Source organism: Rattus norvegicus, chromosome 5 (assembly GCF_036323735.1).
Source record: "Rattus norvegicus strain BN/NHsdMcwi chromosome 5, GRCr8, whole genome shotgun sequence".
NCBI lineage: Eukaryota > Metazoa > Chordata > Mammalia > Rodentia > Muridae > Rattus > Rattus norvegicus.
Window position 1 is genome coordinate 37,412,068 of NC_086023.1, and position 16,739 is coordinate 37,428,806.

A 16,739-nucleotide genomic window follows, 5' to 3' on the forward strand; every position below is an offset into this window, starting at 1 on the left:
GGTAAAGGCATAGAACTTTAGTAATGGAAGATGGAGATTCAGAATAATCTTAACATTGTCAATACAGATGATTAAAATAAGCCACATGTCAGAAGACATCGGCTGATCAGAATAATAATTAAACATTTATTCTGGAAAGCCACTGAGACTCCAAAGCCTGGTGTGATGTGCTAGAATAGAAGCTCCCTGTCAGCTTCCTGATAAAACTATTTGAAGCACATTTACTACACTATAATCAAGAGACTTTTAAAATATTTTCTTCAACTACATTTTAAGCTACTTTTTCTTTATAAGTACTCACAGGCAGATGGAGGCTCCTCATAGAAGTTAGTTCTATGATGAACAAAATAAAGACTATAGAATGTTTAAATTATTCAGGTTTTTTTAAAAAATGATTGCACATTAAAGCATGTTTCCCTAGATGTTAGTGTCCAAAATTACTAATGTCTATTCAAAACTCTCTATGAAAGTCACAAAACCATTTATACTCTACTTACAAACCACCTCCTTCAATTTACTTGATCAAAATTGACCTCAGTAACATTGCAAGAGATGACTGATTTAAAGCAGTGCTGTGATGATGTCTGTTCTCAAGAAAATAATAGTAGAATGGCCAACAACATCTGTGGGCTGTATTCCACTTGCTAAGCCAAGTGATTTCCATGTGTCATCTGCTATTGAATTTGATCAGTGCAAGAGTCTTTGCAGCAGAAACTGATACTGTCCCCATTTCGTCAATTAAATAAAGTCTTGATTATATTAAATAAATTTCTAAATTTTCCAGTCACCAAAACACAGTTCCATTATTGACACCCAGGTTCACTCCATTGCCTGTCAATTCAGCACTGGTCTTGTAAAACAAAACATGTTCAACAACAGTTTCCTCCGAAATAATTTAAATGGTAACATCTCCTGTTAGAAGAAAAACTCTAGCATGTAACCATTCATCAGGAAGGTCTTACCTCGTTGTTCCTGCATGCTGTAAACACTAGCTCTCACTTTCCTTCCTCAGCATCACTTTACTGTAACAAAACTTTGCTTTGCAGGTGTCCAAAGTCATCTGAATTTAAAAGTGAAGTACTTTATACTCACAAAGGCATGAGCCATGTTTCCTGGTCTTAGAGGAAGATGTCCATTCTCTTTTATTTCTCATCATCTTGCATTTTCTTTAGTATGACTTAGATATTCCCAAATATTCAATCATTCATATTCATAACTACTTACAGAGGTGCTGTGGAAGGAGGAACTGCCTAGGTATGAATGACTAGTAGTACTGCTTTTAAGCCTGTAGCAATGCTATAACATCATGGCAAAATGGCAGGAAATAAGAAAACTGCTCACACTGTGGCATCCAGGAAGCAGAAAATGGCAAAGAGGTAAGGTCCTAAAGCAATGTGTACTTGACAAAGGCATGACCCACTTTCTTGAGGAGACCCACTGTCAAATAGGCCACCTAGTCATTATCAGTGGATTACTAGTGACAAAGTTGAGTGCTCTTGATCATAAAAAACTTGCAAAGCTAGCATTCAATTCTTTATTTAATACAGGAACCTCTAAAAGGCATTATTTTAGATTCAAACCATACAAACCCCAATCAAAAGTCCTGTTTTGACCAAACCCTGTCACCTGGCTGTTTTCCCTTTTCTTATATAATTCGTGAGTGAATATGATTTTCACCAGATCTATTGCCGTACTTCCAATGTTGTATCATAAGTGAATTTTTCCAATACTATAATCTCAGTATTTTATTCAATATTCATACATGAATATAATCCATTTGGATCAAATCCACTCCAATCCCATCCTCTCCAATTGCTTTCCTGACTCATTACCACTATTTCATCCCAACTTCATGTGGGCTCTTGATTTTAGTACCAAGTCTACTTTGCTGCCTGTGTGTATATAGGTATAGGGCTGGAGCCTAGGTGTCCTCTCAAGGGCTGCATCTCTGAAAACTGGTTCCTCCAGAAGATCAGTTCCCTGTGAGATCACGTCCAGAGAATCATGATGTATTGCAGACATCTATTTTTCCTGACTCTTCCAGTCTTTCTACCTCCTCTTGTGACAGCTCAGGAAGATGCTGTGACAAGATGTCGCATTTACATCTTGAGTTCATTGAGTACTGCATGGACTCTTGTACTCTGAAGCACCCACACTTTGATTGTCCTTCTTCTTGAGCTTCATGTGGTCTGTGGGTTGTATCTTGGAAGGAATTAGAGAAAGGATTAAAGGAGCTGAAGGGGCTTGCAACCTCATGAGAACAACAATACCAAACAATCAGAGCTCCCAGGGACTAAACCACTACTCAAAGAGTACACATGGACATGCCCATGTTTCCAGCTTCATATGTAGTAGAGGATGGCCTTGTTGGGCACTAGTAGAAGGAGAAGCCCTTGGTCCTGCCAAGGATGGATGCTCCAGTGTAGGAAAATGTCAGGGGGAAGGCGGGAAGGGAGGGTGGTTGGGGAGGGTGAACACCCTCATAGAAGAAGGGAAGGGAGAGAGGATAAGGGGTTTATGGATGGGAAACCGGGAAAGGACACAACATTTAAAATGTAAATAAAAAAATCCAATAATTGAAAAAAAGAAGGTACTACTCATGTCCTCCTGATTTTCCCTAACATCATCCTATTGTCACTTAGAGTTAGCATTTTCAAGCCTGTAACTTTGATGCACTGTATTCTATTTGAAGTTGCTTAGAGATGTGTGCTGAGTTCTGCTTTTCCCCTGATTTAAGGAAAAACATTTTTCTTCTTTCTTTATTGCTCTAGTCTTTTACTCTACACTTCCACAAATCACTGTAATTTACACCACATAGTACACTGTCTGTACAAAGTATCCTGTAGTGACTTCTGAAATGGTCTGTAATATTATAAATTATTATGCTGTTTTAGTAAGAAATGTTTAGGTAAATATCCACTGTTGTGCACTTTCCTCGGGAGAACTGTCAGTACTGTTTTACTGACCTGAATAAAGCTTGTTAGTGGCATAACTGTTCATTAGCAGTTTCTTCTTTCTTTCTATTTTGGTGGCATCTGCTCTTTAAAACTATTTTCTACTAACCATATTCAATGTATTTGAACACAGTACAGATAAGTTTATATATGACATGTAGTTGATAATACCTTAAATATTTTTATTAATCACTATTATATTGTATGATTTCTGCAACAAATATATAACAGTTTGATGGATAATGGGAAAACAGTATAGTAACTTCATTAGACAAACTATAAGAGAGAGGCAGCTATCTGAGAGAAGTCTGACGAAACATGGGGTCACATCAATTCTGATTCTCTATTTTCTGTGATGTCTCAAATTGTTCCTCAAAACTGCACACTATTCTCATAAAAATCCTTAGTTATTTTTCATTACTTGAATTCCTGCTTCTCCCAAATCAATGCTATCAGTCACCCTTTTTTTTTTTTCATTTTTCTTTTTTTCAGAGCTGGGGACCGAACCCAGGGCCTTGCGCTTGCTAGGCAAGCACTCTACCACTGAGCTAAATCCCCAACCCCGCTATCAGTCACCCTTAATCAGGAAAACCAAAACCGTTAAAAATATGTGGAATCAGGGTTTTATTTTTGGTAATTCAATTTACACCGTGAGAGCACCAATATAACTCATCTACTCACTTGTCCCTTCTTCAGTTATCTAGATTCCATGCTCCCTAATGTTCCTAAGCACACTAGAGAAAGCTCCCAAATCACTATCCATGACACATTGAAGAGATTAGAGGCAACAATGATGTTTAAAATAATACCTGTGTGCCAGGTCCAGTAACTTACTTCCAAGTACTCTGTAAAATAGTCACGTAAATGTTTTTAAAAGACAGAATTAGTGATTGTGGTAAATCTCAGTTGGTAGAGCATTCGTATAACATCAAGAGGCCCTGGGTTCAAGTGAACAGCATGAAAAAGACAAAAATTAATACTGCAAATTGCAAGAGTAGTAACAAAGCAGGACAGTAAAATCTGAGTAAATGTTAAAGCATATGAAATATGACCAATGAGAATATGCCTGTTACACACAGATCTGTGACATCCCAAAGTATAGATGTCAGGCTGTACCTCAGAAGAGGTTTTTGCTTTTGTTTTCTCAAAATAGGATTGTCATGGAAATAAACAGGTTAAAATGAGGATGTGAAGCAAATCCTGACACAGCATGGCTATAAAACTTGAGATTTTGGTCATGACTGTGTATAGAAGAAAGACAATATGAAAATAGACAAGGAGAAGGTGACTATTTAACTGACCCATCTACAAACCTCTACAGAAAACTGCTTGCAGATGGCAAAACTGAGGAGATGGGGAAGGATTTCTGGAGTCAGCTCAGTGGTGAGGCCTCTGCAATTCTTTCTGAGGCTTAGAGTTTAGTTCCCAATACCCACATCTGATTTCTCACAGCCATCTGTAACTCTAGTTCCAGGGACTCTGACATCCTCTACTGGCCTCTATATAATATGGATAATATATATATATATATATATACATTATATATATTATGTATATATTATATAAATGTATATATTATATATATCCAATAATTGCATATTCTTTTTACAAGAAAACTAAAATGATTGTTATTTCTATTATTTAGAAGAAGTTTTAAATTAAAACCTATTTTGATCTTCCTCACTCCCTCCCCCAAATCCTTCCAGCTCTTCTCCCCTTCCCTACCCACACAACTTTACATTCTTTCTCAAAACCAAACAAAGCCCAATATAAAACAAACCCCCTAAGTCCAAATACCCACCCCCCAAAAAAACCATGCAACCAAATAAAAGTAAACACAAAAGCTGTGGCATCCATTTTATTATGTTGGTTAACACTTTGAACATGAGGCCTAGCCTGGAGTAGTTGGTACACCCCATATCATACCACTGAAGAAAAATGATTTTTCTCTTTCCCGGCAGGCATAAATGACAGTTCAGTTGTTAACCTTTAACCTAGTGGCTGCAGAGATGGCTCAGCCATTAAAAGCCAGACTCACAACCAGAATAAATGTCTCTTAAATGAAGGAATTCCTTCCACCCTTGAGTGTTCAAAGAGAACCTGGCACTGCTGAAACCTTGATGCCTCCAGAACTGTGTAATAATTTTTTCTTTTTTTTTTTTGGAGCTGGGGACTGAACCCAAGGCCTTGCGCTTGCTAGGCAAGCGCTCTACCACTGAGCTAAATCCCCAACCCGAACTATGTAATAATTAATGACACTGTTTTAAATTAACTAATATTTGGTATTTCATTGCCACAGCCCTGGGAAAGGCATCTGTTACCCAGATTTTATTACATAGTTCATAATACAGCCTCAGTCATGTCATTTTAATGTATTCTACATTTTAATTCAGTATGGTGCACAATCTATGAAAGCTCTTATGGGACCCAAGCCCATTGCCTTACCTTGCAATTGCTTCAGATTTCTACAGTATCATGACTGTACCCTGCAGCCCTCCTTTTCCCTCACTGTTTTTCTTCTGGACTCACCCACATCTTCTTCCTTATTTATCAACCACATCAGGTGATTCTCTTTTTTGTACTGACCCCTTTCTTAGCCCAAATCTATGCCAGAAAACAATATCCAAAGAAGATATAAAGACCACAATTACCTACTACAGATTATGGAAACCTAGACTTATAGTACTTTAAATATTTTTTGCAGTTTTCACCATTTTAGATAGAAATCTTTCTAAAATATATCTTTAGAGTTAACTAACACTTTTGGATTACTTGATGATCCTGAGTCAGGATTGCTCATACCACAGAGGATGTATAATGGTGTGTTGCAAAGCAATTTATCCATAAGGCTGTCACAACTTGCTAAATGGACTTATTATTTAATTCAAAAGACTCCTGACTTTTATATTTTAATTCTATTTGTTTCATTTTGTTATCTGCTGATGTGGCAATTCTAATTCATTTTTCTGAATAGTGTTGTCCAAGGCTGCCAACTAAACTGGCTTATAATATTGTGTATAAACACTCAGATGCCATGCTGGAAGTCAATTCCTGGAAGGACCTGTTGCCTAGCAACAGATGCAAGGTCAGGTACAGGAAAACTATGTCTACAGAGGCCATGCCCTTTTCAATGGAGCTTAACTACATTGATTGGTTGATTGGTTGGTTGATTTTGATTGATTGATTGATTGATTGATTGATAATATGAGAGTGGTTAAATGAATATATTGTATATGTCTATTGTGTATGTATGATATGTTATATTCAATCTGCTCCTTTAGTTAATTGATTAAGAGACTGGTTGAACTAAATGACCCCAAAAGCCTACCTTTACTCTTGCTAGTCTTAAACATACTTAATGAAACTCATTTTTTTAATACTACTATTATGGTTTTTTATCTACTTTATAACAGATTTTAAGCAATTTATTGTTTTTCACACATGTGTGTGTGATTCTTGAATTAAATAAAAATTAATTAAACGTTATATATATTTGGCAACTTTGTGAAAATGAAGTTGTCATTTGTTTTGACTACTTCTTTATAATGGAGTGGTTCTAAGTAATTGTTATGCCATTTTCAATTAGTAACTAAAGATTTGGAACATATCTTTAACAGAGTGTACTCCCTTGGACAAGTGAGAAACTAATGCATAGTTAAAAAAACTACCTCCTACTGAGCCAGCCATGCTGTGACTTCACAATGAAAAGAATTAAGAGACTCAGGAAGCAGCATTAGTATGGCACAAGGTTCCATACCCAGCATCAAAAATAAAATCATGGTATCCTACTGTAATGCAGCTGTATTCCAAAAAAAAAAAAAAAGAGTCTATGCTGGAATTTTCTATAATTTTCAACTATTCAAAGAAAAAAGTCACTTTCTTTTAAGGTTTCTGCATAATTAGACCATTTGGTCTTAATATTTCTTCAGCGTGAGGTTGACGGACATAATCATTTTGAGAGAGCCACACAGTAATGAGGAGGTAAGTAGGCTAGTAGTAGAGACAGCTATTTCAGAATGCATTAAAAACTGCATGAATTATTTAAATAACTAAAACATAGTCTCAAAGTTATACTTGTTTCAAGTTAAATTATACTTATTGGACTGAAATTAAGTCTAAAGTATATTTAGATTGCCAAATTTGGAATGCCATATATATTTTTTAAAATTCTGAATGCAAGAAATCTAGGGAAAAATACCATACATTTGGTCAAAGGAAAAAAATACTCCAATACCGTTGTGACAAAACATTGAAAAGGACTGTCAAGCAGAGAGGTTGACTGATGGTGACCCTAGCTGAGATGTCTGTTCTTAGCTATATTTTAAGAGGCATCAAAGTCATTCTTCAGTCTCTTGGAAATTGTCAAATTTGTCTGGAGTTGCTGTTACTTCCAGCAATATCTGTCTATTCATGAAACCTTAAAAAGCAAAAAGCTACCAATAAGCTTCAGCCTTTGAATTTGCTCATCAAAGAGAATTCATTTTCCCCTTTTTATCCCCTAAAAGCAATTAGCTCTTTTGTAAGTTCATTGAATTATACTCATTGCAATAAAAGCAAAATTCAGAATGAGCTGAAAATGTCAGACCATTGTGCTATGTTTGTGCATTAAATGTGCATGAAAAACATGTGCTGAAGACTTGGCCCCTGAATGCCAAGTATCCCATGTGATGGGAGGTGATTGGATCTTGAAATCCATAACTTAATTAATAGCATAATTTATTGGTATACTCATACTCTCAAAGCATCATTGGGAAGTGGTGAAACTAGGAGATAGGATGTGCTGAAGAAAGCAAGCCCTGGCAGTATGCTTTTGAAGGGCATATTGTGCAGGTGTTCTACCTCACTCCAGGCCTAGTCAATGAACTAGCCAGCTCTGGGTTACAGTCTATAAAACTGTGAGCCTAGATTAAAAAAACCTTGTCAGACATTTACTAACAAACATAAAATGCTATCTAAGATGGAAAATTGGTCCCAAGGGTGGGATTTTTGCTGTGACTATTACTACTGATAATGTGATTCAGAGGCCTACTCTCTACCTCCTGCAAAGATCTGGAGAAGTAAGCTAGAAAATAATCTAGAATGCTAGATGCTGAGCTTTCTAGATGCTATTAATGGGAGCACAGGAGACCAGAGTCTTAACAAAAATAAGAATAGTAAAGATTGGGTGTATGATATATCAGATGGTAATAAGGATTCTCTTGCAAATGAGACTGGAGTCCATTTGTATTACAATGTGGCAAAGAATGTATCTGTATTCTATCCTTGTCCTTAGACTTTCAGGGAGGCAGAGTTTAAAAGTAATAAATAAGCAAACTAAGTTAGGTATTATGGAATGTCACTGCAACACTAGTACTTGGAAAGCAAGAGTATAACGGTTGGGAGATAGGAAGAAGACAGAGGTAGAAGAGTGGTAGCACTGTAAATTCATAGCCAGTATGGGACAGATCGAGATTGAATCTAAGAAGACCTAAATAATCTTTCTGAGTTCTGTGGACTGAATTCTGGGTGTTCTGTAATTTTTTTAGCTAATATCCACTTATTATTATTATAGTGAGTAGATACCATGCATATTCTTTTAGGTCTGAGTTACCTCACTTAGGATGACATTTTCTAGTTCCATCCATTTGCTTGCAAAACTCAAGATATCCTCATGCATAATATATGAGTAATATTCTATTGTGTAAATAAACCACATTTTCTGTATCCGTTCTTCTGTTATAGAACATCTGGGTTGTTTCCAGCTTCTAGGTATCACAAACAAGGCCACTGTTTGTGGAACACATGCTTCTGTGACATGGTAGGGCATCTTTTGGGAATATGCCCAAGAGTATTATTTCTAGATCTTCAGGTAGATCTATTTTTTATTTTCTGTGGAATTCCCAGATTTGTTCCAGAGTGGTTGTACCAATTGGCAATCCCACCAGCAATAGAAGAGTGTACCTCTTTCCCTCCATCTTGGCAATATGTGCTGTCCACCTGAGATTTTGATCTTAGCCATTCTGATTGGAATAACGTGGAATCTCCGGGTTGTTTTGATTTGTATTTCCCTGATCACTAAAGCATTTGAACATACTTTACTTTTTGAATATTGTATATTTTTATTTACATTTCAAATGCTATTCCCTATCCTGGTTTCCTTGTCCATAAACCCATTATCTCCCTCTGCTTCTATGAGGGTGCTCCCTCACCCACCCATGCACTCCCTCCCACCTCTGCTCTGACATTCCCCTACACTGGGGGTCCAGCCTTGTCAGGACCAAGGGTTTCTCTTTCCATTGGTGCCCAACAAAGCCATCCTCTGATACATATGCAGCTGGGGCCATAGGTCCATCCCTGTGTACTCTTAGAATGGCAGTTTAGTCCATGGGAGCTCTGTGGGGGAGGAGGCCTCATTCGTTGATATTGTCGTTCTTCCTATGGGGTTGTACACCCCCTCAGCTAACTCAGTCCTTTCTCTAACTCTCCACTTATGGCCCTGTTCTCAGTTCAATGGTTGGCTGTGAGCATCTGCCTCTGTATTTTTCATGTTCTGGCAGAGCCTCTCAGGAGACAGCTCTACCAGGCTCCTGACAGCATACACTTCTTGGCATCTGCCATATTTTCTGGCTTTGATGGTTGTATACGGAATGGATCTCCAGATGGGACAGTCTTTCGATGGTCTTTCCTTCAGTCTCTGTTCCACACTTTGTCTCCATATTTCCTCCTGTGAGTATTTTGTTTCCCCGTCTAAGAAAGAATGAAGCATCCACACTTTGGTCTTCCTTCTTCTTGAGCTTCATGTGGTCTGTGAATTGTATCTTGGGTAATCTGAGCTTTTAGGGTAACATCTACTTATCAATGAGTGCATACCATATGTGTTGTTTTGTGATTGGGTTACCTCACTCAGGATGATATTTTCTAGTTCCACCCATTTGTCTAAGAATTTCATGAACATTCTTTAAGTGCTTCTCAGCCATTCATGATTCTTCTGTTTTGAATTTTCTGTTTATTTCTATACCCCATTTTTTGATGGGGTTGAAATTTTGGTTGTTAGCTTCTTATGTTCTTTATATATTCTGGATATTAGCCCTCTTAACAGATGTGGGGTCAGTAAAAATGTTTTCCCAGCCTCTAGGTTGCCATTTTGTCCTATTGACAATGTTCTTTGCCTTAAAAAAGCTTTCCAGATTCATGAGGTCCTATTTATCAATTCTTGATCTTAGAGCATGAGCCATTGGAGTTCTGTTTAGGAAATTTCCCCCTGTGCCAATGAATTTAAGGCTCTTCCTCACTTTTTCTTCTATTAAATTTGCTGTATCTGGCTTTATATTGAGGTCCTTGATCCACTTGGACTTGAGCTCTGTACAAGGTAACAAATATTTTCATTTTTCTACATATAGACTGTCAGCTAGACCAGCACCATTTGTTGCAATACTTTGTTTTTCATTGTTTTGGCTAATTTGTCAAAGAGCAAGCATCTGTAAGTGTGTGATTTTACTTCTAGGTCTTCAATTCTATTCCATTAATCAATGTGTCTGTCTTTGTAACAATACTATGCAGTTTTTATCACTATTGCTCTCTAGTATAGCTTGAGGTCCTGTATGGTGATTCTCCCAGAAGCTCTTTTACTGTTAAGAATTGTTTTCACTATTTTAGGTTTTTTGCCTTTCCAGATGAATTTGAGAATTGCTCTTTCCATGACTTTGAAGAATTGTGTTGCAATTTTGATGGGGATTTCATTGATTCTGTAAATTGCTTTTGGTAGGATGGCCATCTTTACTATGTTAATTCTGCCAATCCATGAGCATGGGAGATCTCTTGATTTTCTAAGATCTTTGATTTCTTTCTTGAGAGACTTCAAGTTATTTTCAGACAGATGTTTCACTTGTGTGGTTAGAGTTACCTCGAAGTATTTTATTTTATTTGTGGCTATTGTGAACGGAGTTGTTTCCCTAATTTCTTTCTTAGCTTCCTTATCATTTGTATAAAGGAGGCTACTAATTTAGTTGAATTAATTTTATATCCAGCCACATTGCTGAAGTTGTTTATCAACTGTAGCTCGTTGGTAGAATTTTTGGGGACGCTTATGTATACTACCATATCATCTGCAAATAGTAATACATTTACTTTTTATTTGTCAATTTGTATCTCCTTGATCTCTTTTTGTTGTCTTACTGTTCTAGCTAGAACTTCGAGTTTTATATTGAATAAATATGGGAAGATTGGGTATCCTTTTCTTGTTCCTGATTTTAGTGGAATTGCTTCAAGTATCTCTTCATTTAATTTGATATTGGCTGTAGCTTAAGAATCCAAAGGGCCCAAATGAAGACACCTCAATCACACTTGGAAGGAAGAAGAAACAATCACAGGAGGGAGGAGGGAGAGGGTCCTGGGTAGGAAAGGGGACAGGGAGGGGGAAGAAGAGAACATAATCAGTCATTGGGTGGAAGAACTAAAGCCCTGAGGGCCAGTAGAAAGAATGGAAACAGGCAACCTCGGAAGGTTGGAGTCAGGGGAGACCCTCCAGAATGTACCAGAGACCTTTGAGGTGAGAGACTCTCAGGACTCAAAGTGAGGAACATTAGATGAAATGCCCTACAGTGGGGAGAGGCAACTTGTTAAGCCCACCTCCAGCAGAAAAACAGGGCATCAAGTGAAGGATGGGGTTGTCATTACACAGTCAAAAACTCTAACCCATAATTGTTCCTGTCTGAAAGAACTGCAGGGACAAAAATGGAGAAAAGCCTGAGGAAAAGGAGGTCCAGTGACTGTCCCAAAGTTGGATCCAGCTCAGGGAGAGTTACCAAGGCCTGATACTATTACTGAGGCTATAGAGTGCTCACAAAAAGGGGCCTATCGTGATTGACCTCCATAAAATCCAACAAGCAACTGAAAGAGTCAGATGCAAATCTTTACATCCAACAAATGGACAGAAGCTGCTGAGCCCTGTGGTTAAATTAAGGGAAACCTGGTAGATGCTGAAAGGAGAGCAACCCTGTAGGGGGAACAGCAGTCTCAATTAAGCTGGACCCCCGAGATCTCTCAGACACTTGACCACCAACCAGGCAGAGCTGATATGAGGCCCCCAACACAGAGGGCAGTCAAAGAAGATGCACTCAACCCTCAAGAAACTGGGGCTACAGGGAGTGGGGAGGTGGAAGAGGGGTGAGGGTGGGGACATCCTTGTGGAGACAAGGATGGGGGATATGGGATGTGGAACAAACAGAGGGTGGGCAAGAAAGGGTCTAAAATCTGGAGTGAAAAAAAAAGACTAAATAAAATTAAAAAACAAAAGAAAGAACAAAAGAAACTATAACCTGAAAAAAACATAAAAATTAAAAAAAACATAAATAAATAAAACTCCTTTGGTGTGAACATTTCAAAACAGAACAGCATTAGACTGTGGCATGGGCACTAGTGGTCGTTTTTGGGGGTTATTCTTTGTTTTTGTTTTTGTTTTTTGACTTTTTGGGTTTTTGTTTTGTTTACCAAGTTAGTATAAGCACTGGGAGAAAATATACAGAAGCAATTCTCTTATTTGTCTTGATTAAATGTCTGACAAAGCAACTGAAGGGATTTATTTTGACTCAGGGTTTGGGAGATGGGGTGTAGTTTTTAAAAATATCACTTTCCTTTAAAAAAGCGAAGTGGTTTTTCCTGGACCAGCTCAGAAATCAGTAATCCCCACCAGTCACAGTCTTTCATTTAAAAGACTGTGCCTTGTAAAGCAAGAAACTTTATGACACTCTCATGCACAGAGCTCTCTATAAAGCTGTCTTCCCAGGACTAGTATTACATGTGTCATGTTTAGCCATACAAGGACTCGAAGTCCATTGATGTCATGATCTAAGACATCCCTACTACCGCTTAAGATAGCTATAGAACTTGATATCTTCCATATGATGTCAATTGTGCAAGCACACAGAATTCAGCCATTACATGGAGTCTTCCACCAATATATCAGAAGAAAACTTAGAAACCCAGATAATGTATACCAGAATCAAATTCCCTATGAGAAACTCTTAAGAAGACAGTGTGTATAAAGTTGAAAGAGTAGAGATGAAGACACAGTGTACACCCTCAAAATTGGAAAATCCAATAATATGAAACATTTACCAAGCAAAGCTTCAGGGTACAATATGGCTACAATGAGGGCTGCAACCAGAAAGGCCAAGAGGGATTTACTGCCCAAGCTATTTGGAGCTTGAAAGATGGACACAAAGCTACAGGATTTATTAGCTGTTTCCTGTATTGCTTTCATTCCATTACTCCTTGCTGTATTTTTTTATCCCTTCCCCTTTTTAATAGGAAAGTAGATGGCATCTTACCATTTTATATTTGAAGGATATAATTTTCATTTTTTTTTTGCAGAGCTAAGACCTACAAGTTTACATTGAATCTCACAGGAGACCTTAAGCATAAACTTTTGAAAGATCATAGGAGTTTGAAGACTGAGAGTGCTTGCAGATGGAGTAGATATAAAATAGACATGAACATTTAAAAGCTAGCGGCACAATGTTATGATTTCGTGTTAATTATTTTTCAAGAGGCCATGGAAGTATTTCTCAGGTCAGGTTTTATAGGATTAATTTTCAAAATTAACATAAATATAAGGAAACAACTAAGCTTCCAAACTCTCATAATACGAGCAAATAAAAATATTACATTAGATTTTCTCATGACTAATATTTTCTTCTTGTTAATAACTGAGAACATAAAAATGACAATACACCTTATAGAAATGGGAAAACTAAATGTTTAGTAGGTGATCAGAAAAGTCTCCTCTTTCTAAACACACATATTATTTCCCTCACAGTTGAAATTATGCATGGATTATTTGAAATTCTAAATCAACATTTAGCTATATATCATATAGAAAAGGTCAATGAATCCGAAACCTCTTTTCAGATAAAGAATGAAGTCTTTGATGCATTTGGCTTGAATTTGTGCAGGGTGATTAATAGGAGTCTATTTGCCTTCTTCTACATGAAGACATACAATATGACCAGCAAGATTTATTGAAGATTCTGGTTTTTTTTTCTAGTGTGGACTTCTGGCTACTTTATCAAAATGGAGATGTCCAAATGTGTTTAGATTTATGTCCAGATCTTCAATTTGATTCCATTAATCAATGTGTCTGTTTTTATATCAGTCCATGCAGTTTTTATTACTGTACTGTACTGTAGTACAACTTGAAATCAGGGATGGTGATAGCACCAATAGTTCCTTTATTGTTCGGGATTATTTTAGTTATGTTGGTTTCTTTGTTTTTTTCCTATAAAGTTGCAAATTATACTTCCCATACCCGGGAAGAATTATGTTGGACTTTTGATGGCAAATACAATGAATCTGTAGATGTCTTTAGCTAGAGTGGCCATTTTTACTATGCTAATCCTTCTATGAACACAGTTGGTCTCTATCTTTTTATATTCTCCTCGATTTCTTCAGAGATTTAAAGTTTTTATCATATAAGTCTTCTTTGACTTGCTTGGATAAAGTTACCCCAGGATATTTTGTGTTATATAAGGCTATTGTGAAAGGTGTTGTTTCCCTCATTACTTTCTCAGCCCATTTGCCATTTATATATAAGTAGACTACTGACTTTTGTTGTTGTTGTTGCTGTTGTTGTTGTTAAGCATGTATCCAGACACTTCATTGGAAGTGTTTAACAGTCATAGGAATCTCCCAGGTGGAATTTTTAGGCCAACTTATGTATACTATCATATCATCCTTAAATAACAATACTTTGATAGCTTCCTTTCCAATTTGTATCCCCTCTATCCTTCAATTGTTTTATTGCTCCAGCTAGAAACTCAAATACTATATTGAACAGATATGGAGAGAGTATCTTGTTTCTAACTTTAGTTGAATTGCTTTTCATTTCTCTCCATTTAATTTGATGTTGATCATAGGCTTGGTGCAAATTGCCTTTGTTATGTTTAAGTGTGTTCTTTACACCTCTAATATGTCCAGAAATTTCATCAGGAATGAGTGTTGGATTTTGTCAAAGGTCATTTATTGCATTTAATGGAATGATAATGTGTTTTTTCTTTCAGTTTGTTCATATGATAGATTCCATTTTCTGATTTTTATATATTGAACAGCTGCTGTAGGGCCAGGATAAAGTCTGCTTGATCTTGGTAATGATCTTTTTCATGCATTTTGGGATTTGGTTTGCAAATATTTTATTGAGCATTTTTGCATCTATAGTCTTAAGGAAATTTAGTGTGTAATTCTTTCCTTGTTGAGTCTTTATGTGTTTTGACCTCATGAAATGAATTGAGCAATGCTCTTTCTGTTTCTATTTCGTGCAATAATTTCAGGAGTATTGGTGTTAACTCTTATTTGAAATTTTAGTAGAATTTTATACTACTACCATCTGACCTGGAGATTTTCTGTTTTTGTTGTTATTGTTATTGTTGTTGTTGTTGTTGTTGTTGTTGTTATTGCTGTGGTGGTGGTGGTTTGGAAGACTTTTAATGGCTGATTCTATTTCGCAAGTGAGTTATAGGTCTATTTAAATTGTTTACTTAATATTTATTTAAGTTTGACTAAGTGGTACCTATCCAGAAAATTATTTATTTCTTACAAATTGGAAAATTTGTTGGAGTACAGTATACACTTATGACTCTCTCTGCCGAATCAACTAAAAACAGGCAGAAAACATTTCGAGCTCACATAAATTAACACAACAAGCATTGAGCATACATGGGTTCACAGTAGGTCCTCTACATATGTATTATAGCTATTAGCATAGTATTTTTATGGAACTCCTAACAATGAGAGTGAACAGATCTCCAACTGTTTTGCCTACTCTTGGAAGTCTTCCTTCTATTAGATTACAACGTCCAACTTCAATATGGACATTTTTCCTTTATCTTATAATATTTTATTTTGTTATGTGTGGCTACTATCTTTTACAAGCCTGTTCTTTTATAATGAGAGACAGCAAAGAAGTGAATTCAAAATGGAGGGGAGGAGAGATAGGGAGGTACTGGGAAGAGTAGAGGGAAAGGAAACTATAATCAAAATATATTGTATTAGAAAAGAACCTATTCTCACATTTAAAATTTGATCTTCTTTCATACTAAAACAAAAGCCAATATCCAATCCAAAACTCTTCTGCCCAGGAAACAACAAAAACGAATCCCAGCAGATGAACTGGAACTCCTCCCTCTCCTTCAATAAACAAAAGCTACATTATTTGTCTACTAATTCATGATGCCGATGACTTATTAAAATCCAATGATTGTTAAGTAGCAAAATTGAGTGTGCATATAAGTTTATAAATAATAAAATCCTAATTGTATATCCAGTGAATGAACATACAGAAGGAAAGGGGCAGTATCAGCATAGTGAGGTTTCATTTCCTTGCTGCTTCTTTTAAGAACAGTGACCTAGATTTCCTGTGAAATATCCTCCTGCAATTTCACCTCCTCTAATCAGTAAATCATGATTGCTGACTGAGTCTCCATTATCAAAAACAGCACTGATGGGGCATTTAACCCTCATAACAATCTTTGGAAGTAAGAATTACAGTTGCTTTCATTTCCCCCGAAGCATACCAACACCCAAGGAGTTGAGGTCACTTGCAAAAACACCATCAAACAGTGGGGATACAACAGAAATGAAAGATTGGAACAAGGAGAGATCCTCATATAACAGGGATGAGACATATTTGTAAAAGTCAACTGCTAAAATCAGAAAGAAAAAAGACTAATACCAGCAAGAATAAAAGTTTAATGAGATATAGAGAAAAAGCCAGTATCTAAACTCAAAATGAGCTCTTAATGACACCCAGGAAAG